The sequence below is a fragment of the Sceloporus occidentalis genome, unplaced genomic scaffold (assembly GCF_023333645.1).
Source record: "Sceloporus occidentalis isolate IW3139 unplaced genomic scaffold, rSceOcc1.0.p SCAF_64, whole genome shotgun sequence".
Lineage (NCBI taxonomy): Eukaryota > Metazoa > Chordata > Lepidosauria > Squamata > Phrynosomatidae > Sceloporus > Sceloporus occidentalis.
This window is the reverse complement of record NW_028317044.1, coordinates 3,606,638-3,626,210: the sequence shown is the minus strand read 5'-3', so window position 1 is coordinate 3,626,210 and position 19,573 is coordinate 3,606,638. Positions and strand designations below refer to the sequence as shown.

The following is a 19,573-nucleotide window of genomic DNA, read 5'->3' as shown; positions in this document are numbered from 1 at the left end:
CCATTTAACAGGTAAAAGATGAACCTGATACTAACACATTCAAAGTCATAAATTTCATACAGTCATAGAGTTGGAAGAGACCCCAAGGGCCATCCAGTCCAACCCCATTCTGCCATGCAGGAACTCTCAATCAGAGCATACCCAACAGATGGCCATCCAGCCTCTGCTTAAAGACCTCTAAGTAAGGAGACACCACTATACTCCAAGTGAGTCGAACAGCCCTTACTGTCAGGAAGTTCCTCCTAATGTTGAGCTGGAATCTCTTTTCCTGGAGTTTGCATCCATTGTTCTGGGTCCTGTTCTCTGGAGCAACAGAAAACAAGTTTGCTCCCTTCTCAATATGACATCCCTTCAAATGCTTAAACAGAGCCATCATACCACCTCTTAGCTGTCTCTTCTCCAGGCTAAACATCTCCAGCTCCCTAAGTCTCTCCTCATAAGGCATGGTTTCCATACTCTTCACCATTTTGATCCCCTTTGTCTGGACATGCTCCAGCTTCTCAAGATCCTTTTGTGAATTGTGGGGCCCAGAACTGGACACAGGATTATTCCAAATGAGGCCTGACCAAAGCAGAACAGAATGGCACTATTACTTCCCTTGATCTAGATACTATACTTTTATTGATGCAGCCTAGAATTGCATTGGCCTTTTTAGCTGCCACATCCCACTGTTGACTCATGTCCAACTTGTGGTCTACTTGGACTCCTAGATCCCTTTCACATGTACTGTTGTCAACTCAGGTGTCCTCCACCTTATATCTATGCATTTTCATGTTTTCTGCCTAAGTTACAGTACTTTACACTTCTCCCTGCTGAAGTTCATTTTGTTAGTTTTGGCCCAGCTTTCTAATCTATTGAGGTCATTTTGAATTTTGATCTTCTCCTCTGGGGTATTAGCTACTCCTCCTAATTTGGTGTCATCTGCAAATTGGATGCAGATGAAAAACACCTTTCAGCCATGCTACTTGGGACTTTGACGGACCCACAGCCCTACTGGGCAGAGGGATCACCTTGAGCAAAACATCTATTGATATACCAGTAACCAGGTGGAACTAAGACTGGAAATGCACCAACATCTGCAGCATCCCAAAAGGGATCTGATCTGATCGGAGCCTTCCCAATGATTCAGCCCTTTCTGACTCTTCTCTCTTTTCCTTACTGGGAAGTCCCAGTTTAGAAAAGGGATTGAACCTCCACAAGGGTTCAACCCTCCTGTACAGAGCCAGCGTTTGAACCCCACACCGCTGCCGACCCCCAGAGACATTTCCCTTCCGGAGGGCAAAAGCACGTTGGCCACATTTCCTTGCGTCTGGTGAGCGGTTTTGCAAAAAACGAAGAATAAAAACCAGGGAGTGCCTTGCCGGTTAAACCACTCGTTTCTATTTTTAAGCCATGCTGCTGTGCTGGGTTGATTCCTCCCTCCCTTCTTTCCTTTTCTCCTGCAGCGTCTCACTGCTGCTGATGGATAAATCTGTTTGGGGTGGGTTTCCCACCATCAGCCCCCCATTTACAAACCTGAAAGATGTCGCCAAGGGGTGCCATCCGTCTCAGTCCACGCAGAAGGAGCCTGGGCTGCTCCGACAGTGCCCGCAACTCTCCCTCCCAAGCACACACACATACGCATACATATACGCATACACACCTTTAAAAAGAACACTGTAGGTATCAGACACAAGAAGGGAAAGTCACAACCAGCCCACCAAAGCCGCAATTCTGAGCTATCCTTCGGCTAAAAGGTGCCCTCGTCTTTAAATGGCACTTGAATTGAAGCTAACTGCAGAAAACCCTGAACACGACAGTCAAGATGCTAGTTTCTGCGCAAAGGATTACCTCCCCCTCATCTGCAGAATGCTCTTTTCAAATGCTGTGAAAAACAGCACCTCTGAGCATACACAGATCGCCATTCCTTCACCACAGATCTAACTGCAAGCATACTGCAACCCAGGAAAAGGGGTTCCCACTTTAAAAGGTGCAGGGCCAATGTGGTTTTGGGGTACTGTATTATGACTCTGGAGACTTGGGTCTGAATGCAGGTTCAGCCACGGAAAACTTGTGGAGAAGAGAAGAACGCCACTGGAGACCTTGGTTCTATTTATGGCTCAGCCATGGAAACTTAGTAGGTGAGCTTGGGCAAGTCACACTCTCTCGGCCTCTGAGGATGGCAATGAAGAAGCTCACCAAGAAAACTGGGTGACCCTAAGTCGGAAATGACTCGGGCATGTTTAGCCTGGAGAAGAGAAGGTTAAGAGGTGATATGATAGGCCTGTTTAAATATTTGAAGGGGTGCCATACTGATAATGGAGCAAGCTTGTTTTCTGCTGCTCCAGAGAAAAGGACCCGGAACAATGGATGCAAGCTCCAGGAAAAGAGATTCCAGCTCAACATTAGGAGGAACTTCCTGAGAGTAAGGGCTGTTCAGCAGTGGAACAAACTCCTTCCTCGGAGTGTAGTGGAGTCTCCTTCCTTAGAGGTCTTTAAACAGAGGCTGGATGGCCATCTGTTGGGGATGCTTTGATTGAGAGTTCCTGCATGGCAGCGGTTGGACTGGATGGCCCTTGGGGTCTCTTCCATCTCTGTGATTCTATGAAGGCACGCAACAACAGCAACACTTAAAAAGTGGGAGATGTAGGCTCCCCTGATAATAATAAGATCCCCCAATAATAATACAGTGGAACCTCGCCATAGGTGGGCGCGCCATATGCGGCCTTGAGCATATGTGCTCAAGCCGCGGCGCGCGCATGGGGCAGAAGGGGCGGCGTGTCCCGTTCAGTTGAATGGGCGCGCGCGCCCGTTGCGCCCCGCGCACCTCCGCACCGCCGTGCACAAGCCCCATTGTTTACAATAGGCGGAAATCACCATACGCGGCGGGATCCGGAACGGATCCCCGCGTATGGCGAGGTTCCACTGTATGTAATCTACTGTCTCAGATTAGGACAGACATGTCAAGAGGGTTGGAAAGAGAAGGGATCTTCCCTTTTGAGACACCTCAAGGAAGAGGAGGAGGAGGAACTGACCAACATCAATGCTGGTCCTGCAGCCAAAATGTTGTGAGTGCGATCCTAGAGGAGGGCTCCAAGGTTGACTCAGCCTTCCATCCTTCCATAGGTCGGTAAAATAAAGACCCAGCTTGTTGGAGACAATTGGCCTACAGATTGTAAGCTACTTAGGGAGTGCCGAGTTCACTATTAAGCGGTATAGAAATTGCTATTGCTACTGCTATGTATCCCAAAAAAGTGACATACACACACAGTGTATGCATCAGTTGCTTGTTTACAAAATGTCAACAGAGTGCAGCACCTGAGATGTCAAATGCATGAAATAAGAAGAAAAATAGACATTTTGGTTGCTTTGAGTCGTGAAAAGAAGGCGAAAGGCTTGCTGGGTTGTTGCATGCCTTCGAGGCGACCCTAAGGCGTCATGGGGTTTCCTTGGCCAGATGTTTTCTGGTCCAGATGTTGTCCAGAGCAAGTCACTCTTTCTCTCGCTTGCTCTCTCAGCCTCAGGGGAAGGCGGAGGCTGAGAGAGTGTGGTCCAAAGGTGGGCTTCCATGGCTGCAAGGGGGGCATACAGAAGGAACGTGCCTTGGAAAGAGTTATATACCAAACGTACAAGGAAAGGGAAAGGGGTTGAATGCATCCTCAACTCACTTTCCTTCATCTTGGGGCTGGCTGACCTCATTCCCAAACTGCAGAAGAAAAGGAGGAGAAGAAAGCAGGGAGGACGAGGAGCCTCCATCCCACAAGAAGAAGAGAAGATGAAGACAAAGCCTCCATCCCAAGAAGAGAAGAAGGCTCCATCCCGCAAGAAGAAGAGAAGAAGAAGAAGAAGAAGAGAAACCTCAATCCCCCAAGAAGGAGAAGAGGAGGAAGATGCCTCCATCCCCTAAGAAGAAGAGGAGGAGGTGAACTCTCCATCCCCGAAGAAGAAGAAGAAGCCTCCATCCCCCAAGAAGAAGAGAAGCCTCCATCCCCCAAGAAGCAGCCTCCATCCCCCAAGAAGAAAAGATGAAGAAGCCTCCATATCCCAAGAAGAAGAAGAAAAGTTGAAGAAGAAGCCTCCATGCCTAAGAAGCAGCCTCTATCCCCCAAGAAGAAGAGAAGCCTCCATCCCCCAAGAAGAAAAGATGAAGAAGCCTCCATACCCCAAGAAGAAGAAGAGAGGTTGAAGAAGACCTCTCCATGCCTAAGAAGCAGCCTCTATCCCCCAAGAAGAAGAAGAAGTCTCCATCCTCAAGGAGAAGAAGAAAAGTAGAAGGGAAGAAGAAGCCTCCATCACCCCCAACGCCTCCCCAACATTTCATTCAACTGGTCTTAAATTCAAGTCTCCTGCCCCAGCCTCCAAAAACAACAAATATTCAAACGCAAGAGCAAAATGGTACCCAAAATTATATCTAGCTTGTATATGAGATGAGATCTATATCTTACATGTTTTAGACAGAGAGCGAGACAGCCTACATATAATATTATAGATTATCTATCTATCTATCTATCTATCTATCTATCTATCTATCTATATACATATATATATTATTTGTAAGCTATATATTTGTGTGTGTAAGCTATACATATATGTATATATATATATATATATACACTATATGTAAACTCTATATTTATATAATATGATATGTAAGCTATATATATATATATATATATATATATTTTATATGTATACTATATATAATATATATATATATTTATATAGTATATATATATAAGCTATATATATATTATATAATATTATATGTAAACTATAGAGATATTTATATAATATTATATGTAAGCTATATATATATAATATGTAAACTATATATAATATATATTTATATATTTTATATATAAGCTATATATATATTATATAATATTATATGTAAACTATATATATTTATATAATATTATATGTAAGCTATATATATATATATGTATAATGTATATTATTATATGTAAACTATATATATATATAATATGTAAATTATATACATATAATATTATATGTAAAATATATATATATAAAATATTATATGTAAGTTATATACATATTATATTATATGTAAGCTATATATAATATATATATATATATACATATACACATATATAATGCACAAACACACACACACACACACATATATATATATATAAGTAGAGAGGGGGAGAAAGAGTTTATATATAATATGCTATAAATCCTAGAGCTAATTCTGGGCATCCTTTTGCCCTTGCCTTTCATGTTTGTTGTCTTTGGAGCCCATAATCCTGAGGGAACATACATAAATATATATATATATGTATAGAGAGAGAGAGAGAGAGAGAGAGAGATTGAGGAAATCTTAATCTGCAGAGAGGCAGGGGAAGGGGAGGGTGGCAAGGAAGAGGCCTTCCCTCAGAGAAGGACCAGGGACCCCCACCCTTTTCTTTTAGCCCCCCCCCCATAAAACCCCTACAAACTTCTCCTTTGCAGACCCAGTCCCATTTCCTATCCCCCCCCCCCAAAAAAAAAGCCAGAGAACCTGGAGATCTGAGGGAAGGAGGGGGGAAGGTGAACAGAGAAGGCCATCATCCCCATCATCATCATCATCATTGTGCAAAAATGGGGGGAAAGTTTCTCTCCTTACCTGAGGGCTGAGCCTCCCCAGCGTCCAGCTCCTCCAAACTGGATTGCAGGGTTCTTGGATTAATCTGGGAAGAAGGAAGGAGGGAAGGAAGGAAGGAGGGAAGGAGGAGAGGAAGGGAGGGGAGGAAGGAGGGAAGGAGGGTGCCCTTGTGGCCCTGGGGCTGCCAAGAGAGGGCCCCCCATGCAGCCCAGCCCGGCTGCAGGCGAGGCAAAAGGAAGGGAAGGAAGGAAGGGAAGAAGGGGGGCGCCTCTTTGTTCTGTAATCCCAGTAAGATTGCCAGCGATTCGCCCCGGCCCTAATCCCAGCCCCGCTCAAGCGACGACGCCATTGGCTGCTCCCCTCAGCAGCAGATTAAGAGGGAAGGAGGGGCGCCCGGATTATGCCCAGGGAAGGAGGCCTCCTCCTCCTCCTGAGGGAATGGAATTATTATTCTGAGGTAACCATTCTGAGGGAATAAAGAATTCTGAAGGAAGAATTCTGAGGGAGTCACTCTGAGGGAATATTTGAGGAAATTATTCTGAGGGAATATCATCTGAGGGGAATAGTTGAGAGAATTATTCTGAAGGAATACCTGAGAGAATTATTCTGAGGGAATGAATAATTTCTCAGGGAACCATTCTGAGGGAATACCTGAGAGAATTATTCTGAGGGAATGAATAATTTCTCAGGGAGCCATTCTGAGGGAATTATTCTGAGGGAGTTATCCTGAGGGAATATCTGAAAGAATTATTCTGAGGGAATAAATTATTCTGAGGCACTATATGAGGGAGTCATTCTGAGGGAATACCTGAGAGAATTATTCTAAGAGAATGAATAATTTCTCAAGGAGCCATTTTGAGGGAATTATTCTGAAGGAGTCATTCTGAGGGAATATGTGAGAGAATTATTCTGAGGGAATAAATTATTCTGAGGCAATATCTGAGGGAGTCATTCTGAGGGAATACCCGAGACAATTATTCTGAGGGAATGAATAATTTCTCAGGGAGTCATTCTGAGGGAATTATTCTGAGAGAGTCATCGTGAGGGAATATCTAAGAGAATTATTCTGAGAGAATAAATTATTCTGAGACACTATCTGAGGAAATTATTCTGAGGGAGTCATTCTGAGGGAATACCTGAGAGAATTATTCTGAGGAGGGAACCATTCTGAGGGAATTATTCTGAGGGAGTCATTCTGAGGGAATATCTGAGAGAATTATTCTGAGGGAATAAATAATTTCCCAGGGAATTATTCTGAGGGAATAAATTATTCTGAGGCAATATCTGAGGGAATCATCCCGAAGGAGTCATTCTGTGGAAATACTTGAGGGAATTATTCTGAGGGAATAAATAATTCTTAGGGAGTCGTTCTGAAGGAATAAACAATTCTGGGGGAATATCTGAGGGAGTTATTTTGAAGGAATATCTGAGGCTATAATTTTGAGGAAATAAATAATTCTGGAGGTATATTCTGAGGCAACATCTGAAGGAATCATTCTGAGGGAATATCTGAGGCAAAAATTCTGTGAAAATAAATAATTCTGAGGGAATATCTGAGGCAAAAATTCCGAGGAAAATAATTCTGAGGGAATATCTGAGCCAATCATTCTGAGGGAATAGCTGAGGGAATCATAGTTAGAAGAGACCACAAGGACCACGCAGTTCAACTCTATTCTGCCATGCAGGAACTCACAATCAAAGCATCCCTGACAGCCTCTGTTTAAAGACCTCCAAAGAAGGAAAATCCACCATTCTTCAAGGAAGTGTCTTCCACTGTCAAACAGACCTTACTGTCAGGAAGTTCATCCTAATGTTGAGGTGGAATCTCTTTTGCTGTAGCTTGCATCCATTGCTCTGTGTCCTATTCTCTGGAGCAGCAGAAATCAAGCTTGCTCCCTCCACAATATGACATCCCTACAAATATTTCAACAGTGTTACCATATTACCTCTTAACCTTCACTTCTCCAGACTAAACATCCCCAGCTCCCTAAATTGTTCCTCATAGGGCATGGTTTAAGACCCTTCACCATTTTAGTCACCTTTCTTTGGACACGCTCCAGTTTCTCCACTTTTGAATTGTGATTCCCAGAACTGGTGGGGCCTGACTAAAGCAGAATAGAGTGGCACTATCACTACCCTTGAAGTAATAATACTATTATTTCACTATGCCTCTATTGATGCAGCCTAGCATTGCGCTGGTCTTTTTACCTGCTGCATCACACTGTTGACTCATGTTGAACTTGTGGTCTACTTGGACTCCTAGACCCCTTTCACATGTAGTCTCCTTAAGCCAGGCCTCCCCCATTTTATATCTATGCGTTTCATTTTTGCACCTTAAGTGCAGTACCTAAATTTCTCTCTGTCGAAATTTATTTTGTTAGCTTTGGCCCAGCTTTTAAATCTATTCAGGTCATTTTAAATGTTGATCCTCCCCTCTGGGGTATTAGCTACTCCTAGTTTAGTGTCATCTGCAGATTTGATAAGCATGCCCTCTCTTCCTTCATCCAAGTCATTGATAAAGATGTTGAATTGCACTGGGCCCAGGACAGACCCCTGTGGGACCCCACTGGTCACTTCTCTCCAAGATGAAGAAGAAGAGCCATTGCTGGGCAGCCTTTGGGTTCAGCCAGTCAACCAAGTAGCCTCTTGACCCAACCATTAGAAAAGAAAATAATGCTAGGAAAGGTAGATGAAAGGTAACAGAAAGAGAGGATGGCTTCAGGCCAGATGGTTGGACTCAATTGGAGAGACCATGAACCTGAAGGACCTGAGCAGAGCAGTACAGGACAAAGTCTTGGAGAATAGTTTTTTGTGGGTCTTTCGGTCTATGTGGCCATGTTCTAGAAGAGTTTATTCCTGACGTTTCGCCAGCATTTGTGGCTGGCATCTTCAGAGAAGGCTGGCATGGAAGAGAGATGCCCTCTTCCATGCTCTCTTCCATGCCAGTATTCTCTGAAGATGTCAGTCGCAGATGCTGGTGAAACAACAGGAATAAACTCTTCTAGAACATGCCCACATAGTCCGAAAAACTCACAAAAACGATGGTTCTGTTAATGCAGGTGTTTGCTTTCTGCGCATCACCCTTGAAGGCTCCTGTTCAACTTATGATTAACCATGATCCCAAGGTCCTTTTCAGGAATAAACTCTTCTAGAACATGGCCACATAGCCCACAAAAACTATGGATTCCGGCCATAAAAGCCTTTGACTTCACGGTCTCAGCTACAGGATCATCATGAGTCCGGGTTGAACTGAGGGCAGGTAAGAACAACAACAAACATACACAAAACAAAACCCCCCAGACTCTGCAACATTCACCGGAAAGTGACAATTCCTATCTTAACAGACTTTTCATTAGGTTTGTTGGTGCTGATTGTACCATATTTTCAAATACATCCTCTTCTCCTTGAGCCCTCTGTGCTTTCCTTTTGCTTTAGGTACCGCTGATATTTGGTTGCTGCTTTAAGAAATGGTTTGGTGCATTCATGTTTTTCTGGGTCATGGCGCATGGTTTGTTTTTCTCTTGTGCAGCTTAGGAAAAGGGCAGGATCAAAAACAAAACCAAACATCATCATGAACAACAACAAGTAGAAGAGCGTCAGGTCCAAATTCCCAGGCAGTGAGGAGTAACTTCGGGTTTAATCGCCTCCGCGGAGTCGTTGTCAAGTTGTTTGTGATACCCGCCTAAGCTTTTTGGATAAAAGGCAATAAACCCTTCTTTTTTAAACTTGCTCCTTGGGGAGGGAAGCCTTTAGTTACTGTTTGCACTGCTGTATTTGATATTTTAATCCTCTGATCCACATGGTGCTTCCTTTTGCTTTGTGTTTTAAATCTATGTTTTGTTAGCTGCTTCGGATACCTTTTCGGAGAAAGGCAGGTATTTAATATTTCTAAAAGAAAAGGCATAACTAACGTACGCTGTTCAATCTATACGCTGGTTGTATCTGTTGGAAAACACTCCTATACAATGTGCTGTTTTATCCTCTCCCCAAGGCTTACAATGCTATATGTTCTACCAATTTTATTTTGTTATTGGTTACAAATGTGGTTAAGCAGATTCCTTTTCTATTAATCCACTGTAGGAGCACTGAAAAAGTATTACTGTTTCTACTTCTTCTTCTTCTTCTCAGTAGTAGTAGTAGTAGTAGTATAACCTACATAAAATAGTATTTAAAAATATTTTTTACATAGTACCGTATTCCACATACACTATGTAATAAATCATATTCATTCTCCATTCTTATAGCGTACGTCTTTGGATCAGGACTCCACGGACTCCAAGTTCTTATTCTGCAAGATTTGTAGTCCAAAGATATGTTTCGAAAAGAGAAACAAAACCTAGGAGGTGAGGTCTCTGAGCCATACACTTGTCCTACCATTTTGTGAAGTTCTTATTCTGCAGTGACACAAATTTATGGTGCGTCCGAAGGACTTTTGGCCTCCTTTGTCAAACAGGAAGACTTTCGGAGCCACTTGCAAAGGTTAATAAGGAGAAAATGTAAAGCAGAGATTGAGAATTTGTTACTCTCCAATTGTTGTCTGAGTACAAACCCCGGCATTCCTAGAATCATAGAATCCTAGAGTTGGAAGAGACCGCAAGGGCCATCCAGTCCAACCTCCTTCCATGCAGGAACTCTCCATCAAAGTATCCCCGACAGATGGCCATCCAGCCTCTGTTTAAAGACCTCCAAGGAGGGAGACTCCACTACACTCTGAGGAAGTGTGTTTCACTGTCGAACAGCCCTTACTGTCAGGACGTTCCTCCTAATGTTGAGCTGGAATCTCTTTTCCTGTAGCTTGCATCCTCTGTTCTATGTTCTAGTCTCTGGAGCAGCAGAAAACTGCAGCCACAGCTTTCTATGTTCAGTCCTAGAGGAGGGCTCCAGGGCCCACTCATCCTTCAGTCCTTTTGTGGGTCGGTAAAATGAGTACCCAGCTTGTTGTGGGCAATGGCGTACATGTTGTAAACTGCTTAGAGACTGCATAGTTCAGTATGAAGCGGTATAGAAATATCCTTGCTATTGCTCTTCTTGTTGCCGTTCCGCACCATTGGCTGTGCTGGCTGGGGATGCTGAGCATGACAGTCTAACAACGTCTCTGGAAGGCCACCGCTTTCCTACCCTAATCTAAAGCTTACAGTCTAAAAAATGTAAAAGACACAAAAGGTAAAAAAAAAAGGTTGGAAGGGAGCAGGGGGAAAAAAGACAAACCCAGATACTATTCTAGCGACACAGCTCTCATAATAACCAGATGGAAAACGAACAGGTCAGAGGAGAAGAGGAACTAAACTGTTGTTGTTATTATTATTACACTCATCCCTCCATATTTGCGGATTTGATATTTGCGGATTTGATTAATATGTTCTCTCTAGGAATATCTAGGTCCTTCAGTGCAACTCTATGGTCAACGTTAACTAAATGTTGCACTGGAAAACCTAGAGATCCCTAGAGAGAATACTATACTAGGCCTTTGTAGCTCCTCCAGTGCAGTTCTATGGTCAGTGTCTGTTGGACGTTGAACACAAAGTTGCACTGAAAGACCTAGAGAAAATACTCTACTAGGCCTTTGTAGCTTCTCCAGCGCAGTTCTATGGTCAGTGTCTGTCGGACGTTGACCACAGAGTTGCACTGAAAGACCTAGAGATCCCTAGAGAGTTTACTCTACTAGGCCTTTGTAGCTTCTCCAGCGCAGTTCTATGGTCAGTGTCTGTCGGACGTTGACCACAGAGGAGGACCTAGACATCCCTAGAGAGGTGTCCTCTCAGGTAAAAGCATGGTGTTTTTGTTATTTGCAGTTTTTCCATATTCATTGGGGTCTTGTGCCCCTAACCCTAGTAAATATGGAGGGTCACGTGTATTATTATTTCTTTTCTTTTCTTATATATCTTATTTTTCCCGATACAGGGACTGAAGGCAGGGAAACTGTTGTATCCCAGCAAAGCCAATAAAGCAGACCTGCTCTTCTCCTCTCGCTCCCAGTGATGGCTGCTGGCTCCCATTTCGTGGGGTAAGGAAACTCACCTCTTGTCTAAAGGAGCCCTCCATTATGCTAAACCCAACCACTAAAGAAATCCAGCACCTTCGACAACTCCTTAAACCTAGCAAAAACCTGGACTAGATGCATCATCCCATTGGTGTGGAAACCACCAGCCACCTTGGAGTAAGAGCCACACTGTCCTATGGAGAACTGGGCAACTACCTGGCTTAACCAGAAAGCAGTTAGGGAGGATGTATATTAACAAAACAAAAGAGATTTCAGGCCATTTCCCTCTTTCTTTGTATGTGTCCAGAGTGGTTGGCCTCTTCAGCAATCTAGTCTTGAAGTCGCATGTTGGGATATAGTTTTCTGGATCCCTAGAAAACAGGTCTGTTTTACTTAAGACAGAATTCAATCAATAGACCTCACACATATTTAAATAAATATGAGATGCACACAGGGATCTCACACATAGGTTGAAAACCTATTTATTGGCGGTGGTGGTTATTACATGCAGTCAGTTTATGGCGTTGCTATGAGTGAGAGACTTTCATGAGCCTCATCCATCAGCTGCCCTGCTCAGGTCTTGCAAACTCAAGGCAGCCTTCCTCAATGGAGGCAATGCACTCATTCCTGGTCTCCATCTATTCCTACTGTCTTCCACTTTATCCATTCATATTGTCTGTTGCAGGTAGTCATATTGCGTTATGTATAGTATGTAGAGAGATTTTGCAGCATCTTTGAGACTAACGAAAGAAAGAATTTGGCAGCATGAGCTTTCCTAGACTTCAGTCTACGAAAGCTCATGCTGCCAAATTCCTTCTTTCGTTAGTCTCCAAGGTGCTACAAGGTCTCTCTACCTACTCATACTACAGGCTAACATGGTTATATCTTGAACTCAACCTCAAAGTACAGTATCCTTGTTTTTGCCTCATCCATGCTGGTCGCCTTTCTCTGGATACGCTCCATTCTTTAATGGAAAATCGCCCCTGACCCAAGACTAGTTGCTATCTCTCAACCTGACCTACCTCATAGGGTTGTTCTTAGGATACAATTTCCAGGGTGTGGGGAAACTGTTGCCTTGACCTCCCACAGTGGGGCAAGGAATAAAGCAACTTTTGGTCTTTCGTCCAACCTTTGCTGACTTCAGGCCGTAATACATTTGTCATCACACCCAGATGCAAGAGAAGCCTCTTCTGAGGAAAATGGTTTCCCTTATTTGTTTCCCTGTCTCTCTCTCTTCTCTCTCTTTCCCTGTTCACACTCTCTTTCTCGCAGCTCCCCTGGCTATTTGTAATCCCGATGCCTTATTGAGATTCAGAGGCACACTTCAAACCCTTCGTCCTTTGCATAATTCTTTTTAATTAATACTTCAAAAGGTTTAAATGCAAAAGTCGTATTATTCCTCTAGCAAAGTTTGACAGGATCTCGTGGAGCCCAAAGCCTTCCTCTTGCTCTTGCTCTTGCTCTTGCTGAGAATGAGACCTCATGAATATGTTTTCAGGCAAGAGCGACAACAAAAGCAGGTATGCATTTCAAAAATGGGGTTAGAATCATAGAATCATAGAGTTGGAAGAGACCGCAAGGGCCATCCAGTCCAACCTCATTCTGCCATGCAGGAACTCTCAATCAAAGCAGCCCTGGCAGATGGCCATCCAGCCTCTGCTTAAAGACTTCCAAAGAAGGAGACTCCATCACTCTCTGAGGGAATGTCTTCCACTGTCGGACAGGTCTTATTATCAGGAAGTTCTTCATAGTGTTGAGGTGGAATCTCTTTTCCTGTCGCTTGCATCCATTGCTCCGTGTCCTATTCTCTGGAGCAGCAGAAAACAAGCTTGCTCCATCCACAGTATGACGCTTTTTTAAATATTTAACAGGGCCTTCATAATATTACCTCTTAACCATCACTTCTCCAGTATAAACATACCCAGCTCCCTAAGTCTCTCTTCATAGGGGTTCATGGTTTCCAGACCCTTCGCCATTTTGGTTGCCCTCCTTTTGGACACGCTCCAGCTCATCAGCATCCGTTTTGAATACAATTCCAAAAAAAAGGGTTGCCCTGCCATATTTCCTCATCACTGAGTACTATGTATACCAGAGAACGTGGAGCACAAGATGTAGGACAACAGCTCCCATCAGGGACGTAGCCAAGGGGGGGGGGGTTCTTGGGGTCCGGACCCCCCCTTCCATTAGAAAAATGAATGGTGTGTGCTGCTGCACCACTGCACCCAAGCCCCAATATAATGGTGGCACTTAGTCTGGACCCCCCCCCCTCCTAAAATCCTGGCTACGTCCCTGCTCCCATCAACCATCACCACTAGTTCTGTGGGACTGATGGGAATTAGAGTCAGGGGGAGGCAACAGTTCCTCTTCCTCTGTTGTAAATCATCTAGCGCAGAGGTATATGGCCCTCCAACTATTGGTGTACTGCAGTCCTCAGCATTCCTCACTATCAAATCTTTCCAGCATGCTCCACCATTGGCTATGCTGGCTAGGATTGCTGGGAATTGCAGTCCAGCACCATCTGGAGGGCCACACATTGCCCACTAATAGTATAGACCTTTACAGAACTGAAGAACACTATCATGTCCATCTTTAGGCTTGTCTCCCGGCCAAAAAATGACCCTTTCTCTCCACCTTTTTCCACAGGATTTGTTTTCCACACCACTCACCATCTTTTACTGCCTGCCTCTGAACAAATTCTAATTGGTCTGTCTCAGAATGGACAACTCATGGTCCGCTGTGAGTCGCTAGACTAGGAGCCCTTTCACAATTACACAATTATAGCACTATGATTCCACTTTGATGCTGTGGATCCATCATTGTATAGGATCCTGGGATCTGTAGGCTGCAGGGCCACTAGAGCTTTCTGGCTGAGGATTTTAAAGCACCCCTTCCTAAACTGCAAATCTGATGATTTCATGGCACGGAGTCGCAGTGTTAGTGTTGTCCAAGTGCTATAGTTGCATAGTATGAAAGGGCCCTAGAACTCCTACAGAAAGAGTGGCTGATTGCCACAACTAGTTTAGGGCTTTATATAAACCATTTTTTAGCAGGTGATTTTGCACTGATGAACAAGGATTTCTGAAGATCGTAGGATTACAGCTGATGTATATGGGAGGGGACAATTCTTCCAATAGTCAGTTCTCAAACACCAACTTCGAAAGCTTGCAACAAGCATATTGTGCATTTCGGTTGGCCAGTAAAGGGATCACGGATGGATTTTTGTTTGTATTTGTTAAGTGGCCAACACAGCTATCTCTTCATATTTACCAATACTTTCGGTTTGGGGCTGGAAACAGACTGGAAATCAGTGCAGATGTCAAAACATTGGTATATTATGGTTGCTTTATCCTCTCTCCCCAAAGCTTATATTACTGCATTATATGTGCACTCATGTGCATGGCAGAGGGTTGGACTGGATGGCCCTTGTGGTTTCGTCCAACTGTACAATTCTATGATTCTATGATCCCTCCATATTTGCGGCTTTGATATTTGCAGCTTTGATTATTCACAGATTTGATTAATATGTTCTTTCTAGGAATATCTAGGTCTTCCAGTGCAACTCTATGGTCAACTTTAACTAAACGATGCACTGAAAAGCCTAGAGATTCCTAGAGAGAATACTCTACTAGGCCTTTGTAGCTCCTCCGGCGCAGTTCTATGGTCAGTGTCTGTCGGACGTTGACCACAGAGTTGCACTGGAGGACCAAGAGATTCCTAGAGACGTGTCCTCTCAGGTAAAAACATGGTGTTTTTGTTATTTGCGGTTTTTCCTTATTCACAGGGGTCTCGTGCCCAAAACCCTAGCAACTATGAAGGGACAAGTATATATATTTTTATCACTACGATTGGGTTTCTTTCATTTTTGATTTCCCCACCCCATATTTGCGTCTCCTCCACCCAACCCACCCAGACACCAGCCAACCAAGAACTTAAGCACACACATCTCTAAGCCGCCGTTCTTTTTGCTGGCGCAGAACTGAGTCACATCTTCCATCTCAGTTGCGTTTGATTGATGGATTGGATCCAAAAATAGGTGCACGTTCTTGTTTCTGTTTTAATATCAGTAGCATTTCATTTCTGTACTGCTTCACAGTGAGCTTCCTTGCCCTGGCGAGGGCTGGTTCTCCATTCCTGCTTTGTGTTCCATTGCGATAGCGTGTACATTTTTATGCCACATACACAGTGTGTGCTTCTCACCACTTTGGATACACAGCAATAGCAATAGCCTTTACATTTCTATACCGTTTATCAGTGAACTCAGCACTCTCGAAGCGGTTTACAATCTGTAAGCCAATTGCCCCCAACAAGCTGGGAACTCATTTGACCGACCTACGAAAGGATGGAAGCCCGAGTCAACCTTGGAACCCCTGGGATCAAACGCACAACTCGCTTAATTCAGAATATGGGTTCTTTTAGCAATCCAATATGGGACTCAGGTTATGGAGACTGGGTGCAACATATCCCAAAGGAACGTTCATAACCGTTCAACCTTCTGAGAAATAAAAGGCCTGTTAGAGACTGACAAAATAAAGCTGCTTAGGGTCTCTTTGGAGGTATGCTATTTAAATGATGCATCGGTCCTAAGAGTCCGGAGGTCGTGCCAAAGCCACACTCCATTCCTAAGCACTGGAGGGCAGCTTTGGTGCCACCTCCGGACTCCCAGGGTGCATGCATCATTTAAACAGCATGCCTCCAAAGAGACCCAGAGCAGCTTTATTTTGGCAGTCTGGAACAGGCCAAAGCCATCCTTTGGTGAGAGAAACTGGGTAGTCAATAGGTTTGCTGGAGTAGGAGGTATAAATATTTGACATCTTAATAATTTGAGAGGGCCAGACAGAACTAGTCATAGACAATGGTCATAGGTTAATTCCAGGAAAGGTGCCTTGAGCCAAACCGAAGCCATGGGTTTTCTCTGTGTTAGGACCACAGTGCCACCTAAGGGTAAATCTGAACAGCATTGGCATAAAAATATTGACGGGGTGCTTGGCGTCAGGATTGAATCAGAGGGAATTTTGCATGCCCAATGCAAAGTTTAAAAACACGAGCCACAAGAGGAGCTGTTCCTGCAGCTTTTGGGTTGCTGGACTCTCCCATGACAAGGTCCCCCATGATATTCCTGCAAACATGCTAGTAAAATGTGGGTTAGACCATGCAACCGTTAAATGGATTTGTAATTAGTTGGCAAATAATACTTCTAACTAATGATTAATAAGCTCCTGGCTGGCAAGGCAGGAAAATACAAAGAGAGAAGGTTGTGCTATCGATGCAGCTTTTAAAGGAGCTGTCAACAAAGTTTGACGTTTTCTTTTTAAAGCAGAGTTAAGGAAATCTTGGGCCGGATTGCAACTTCCATGTCTTTTTAAAACCAGATGTAAACAGTGCTGGGGGAAATGTGCCATTCCTGTTCGATTCAGAACTGGGAAACACTGGAAAACTGAATTACCCCCAAAGAAATATTTCCCATTTTATTTATATGTGGTCTTCGTTCTTTGAATTCATTTTTCTAAATATGCCCAATTAGATTTCGTGTTCATCTTTTACACGGGGTTGACATTTTAGAGGTAACATCAACCATGGTCCTACGTCTCTTGGTCAGTTGCTGAAAGTAGACATCCCATCAATGTATATGTGAATATATTTTTTTAACCCCAGTATCACCTTTCTTTTCTAGGAATTTTTAGGACCTGAACAGAGAGGCCAAAATAAAGATGCTTCAAGTCACGTTGGAGGTATGCTGTTTAAATGATGCTAAGCATCCTAAGCGGTTGGAAGCCGCACCAAAGCCATGCTCCAGTCCTAAGGACACATGCATCATCTAAATACCATACCTCTTAGGACACATGCATCATCTAAATAGCATACTTCTTAGGATGCATGCATCATCTTAGGATGCATGCATCATCTAAATAGCATACCTCCAGAGTGACCCGAACAGCTTTATTTTGGCCTGTCTGTATGGGCCCTTTCGTTACCAACTTAAAACCTATTCCTCCGGTCTACAGAGATCCTTTTAGGACTCTTTACAGTCTCCTACTGTTAGGGTGCAAAACAATTTATTGTCATCAGAAAATGTGGCCTGCCCGCTACAAACAACTAAATCCAGGTTTTGCATCCTGAGATGTTCAGTATCAGTACAAGGGAGAGAATGGAGAAGGGCAGATGTGATTTCACCTTCTTATGCTTTGTTTTAGTTACAGTAACAGGCTGCGAGGTCGAAAGCTTAATAGAAGTTAATTTTGAGCTTTCCGCTGCTTGGATGCTGGTGTTTATGATTTGCCTGCCAGACTACAGTACTTATAAAAGGGCAGCAAAAGATAAAGAGCTGGCAGTCTGCCTGGAAATGCTCTTCGGTGTGGAAAAATCACTTTCCCATCAATATACATAACAGTTGCAAAATTCTTCATCACTCCTGACCCTGAGTCTTGCAGCCTGGTACTAAAGCAAGACTGAAACCTTTGCAATATCTTGTCAACATCCAGCAAGATGATATAACAACTTTTTGCGTGTGTGTGTGTGTGCTTCAAAATGGTTTCTTTTTAACCAAGTTAAACAATCCAGTAACATTGGTTTCCTTGTAAATGTTAAAACAATGTCATCCCTCTCCTGATAAAAGCTGGTGATCTGTATGCACAGCTTCAACCATTTACGGCTTGGAAGTATTTAAAAACTACACCAATTCCAATAAGCACACCTTGATTTTGCCATTTTATATAATGGACACTATTGTACTATGCCACTGTATTTAATGAGACTTGGGCTTGTTACAGACTGCCAAAATAAAGCTGCTTTGGGTCTCTTTGGAGGCATGCTGTTTAAATGATGCATGCATCCTAAGAATCCAAAAGCTGCACCAAAGCTGCCCTCCAGTGCTTAGGAATGGAGTGTGGCTTTGGCGCGACCTCCGGACTCTTAGGACCCATGCATCATTTAAATAGCATACCTCCAAAGAGACCCGAAGCAGCTTTATTTTGGCAGTCTCGAACAGGCCTTAGGACCCATGCGTCATTTAAAGAGCATACCTCCAAAGAGACCCAAAGCAGCTTTATTTTGGCAGTCTGGAACAGGCCTTAGGACCCATGCGTCATTTAAAGAGCATACCTCCAAAGAGACCCAAAGCAGCTTTATTTTGGCAGTCTGGAACAGGCCTTGGGCATCCATGAATTTTGGTGCTTATGGAGGAACCAAACCCCAGCAGATACCAAGGGCCCACTATAGTAGTAAAGAGGATGAAATACACATCTTTAAGTCTTTGCTTTAACACTTGACTCAACATATGTGTACACACACACACATAAATACATACACACACACAAATACATACACACATCCTTGCTTTTCAGAGTTTTGCCTGTATCCTCAAGTCTCTGCCGCTTTAACTCCTTGAGCTAGAGGTGGGACAAAAAGAAAACATGGGCGCTTCTCTTCTGCCACAAGTTTTATTGGTTTAATATGAGCTCATCACACTTTACCAAGCCAGTCTTAAGGCCTGTGATACATGAATACATACTCTGTAGATGTAATTACACATAATAGACTCCCGTCTGTAAAGATTTTGTACAGAGGAAATGAACGAACAAACAAAACAAAAAAAAGCTGATAACAAAAATAGACATTAGCTGTCAAACCGATCTCCTTTATCTAACAAAATTGGATAGCCAAAAAAGTGACTAAAAACTACAAAACTGGAATACATACCACTTGGGTAAAAGGTTATCCATGTTCATTACATCTAGTACTGGTTCTAGTCCTGTACAGAGGTCCATTAAGCGGAGTTGGATTGTTTAGTGGAGTAATAGTTCTGTACAAGATTAAGTGCTGAATTGCTGGACCGATCCCCATTAAGACTTGCGTGGGTACCTTGGGTTTTTCTTTTGCCTCTGTGAAACTGGCATGCATATAGTTGCTTGGAAACCCAAAGAGCGAATGCAAAGACCTGTGGTTCTGGCTATCCGTTTGCAGGCTGTGTGGCCCAATGTGATGGTGCTCCAGAAGCGTACCGTTTATTT

General features: G+C 43.4%; 1 long non-coding RNA gene across 1 annotated transcript; it reads left to right on the top strand.

The window, feature by feature from the left end:
- The first annotated feature begins 5,728 nt into the window (after positions 1 to 5,728).
- On the top strand, positions 5,729 to 11,866 carry LOC149287138 (uncharacterized). Its single transcript, XR_016277520.1, has 4 exons — positions 5,729 to 6,044; positions 9,117 to 9,289; positions 9,832 to 9,930; positions 11,489 to 11,866. It is a non-coding gene; the product is annotated as an uncharacterized LOC149287138 (long non-coding RNA).
- Positions 11,867 to 19,573: the final 7,707 nt, after the last annotated feature.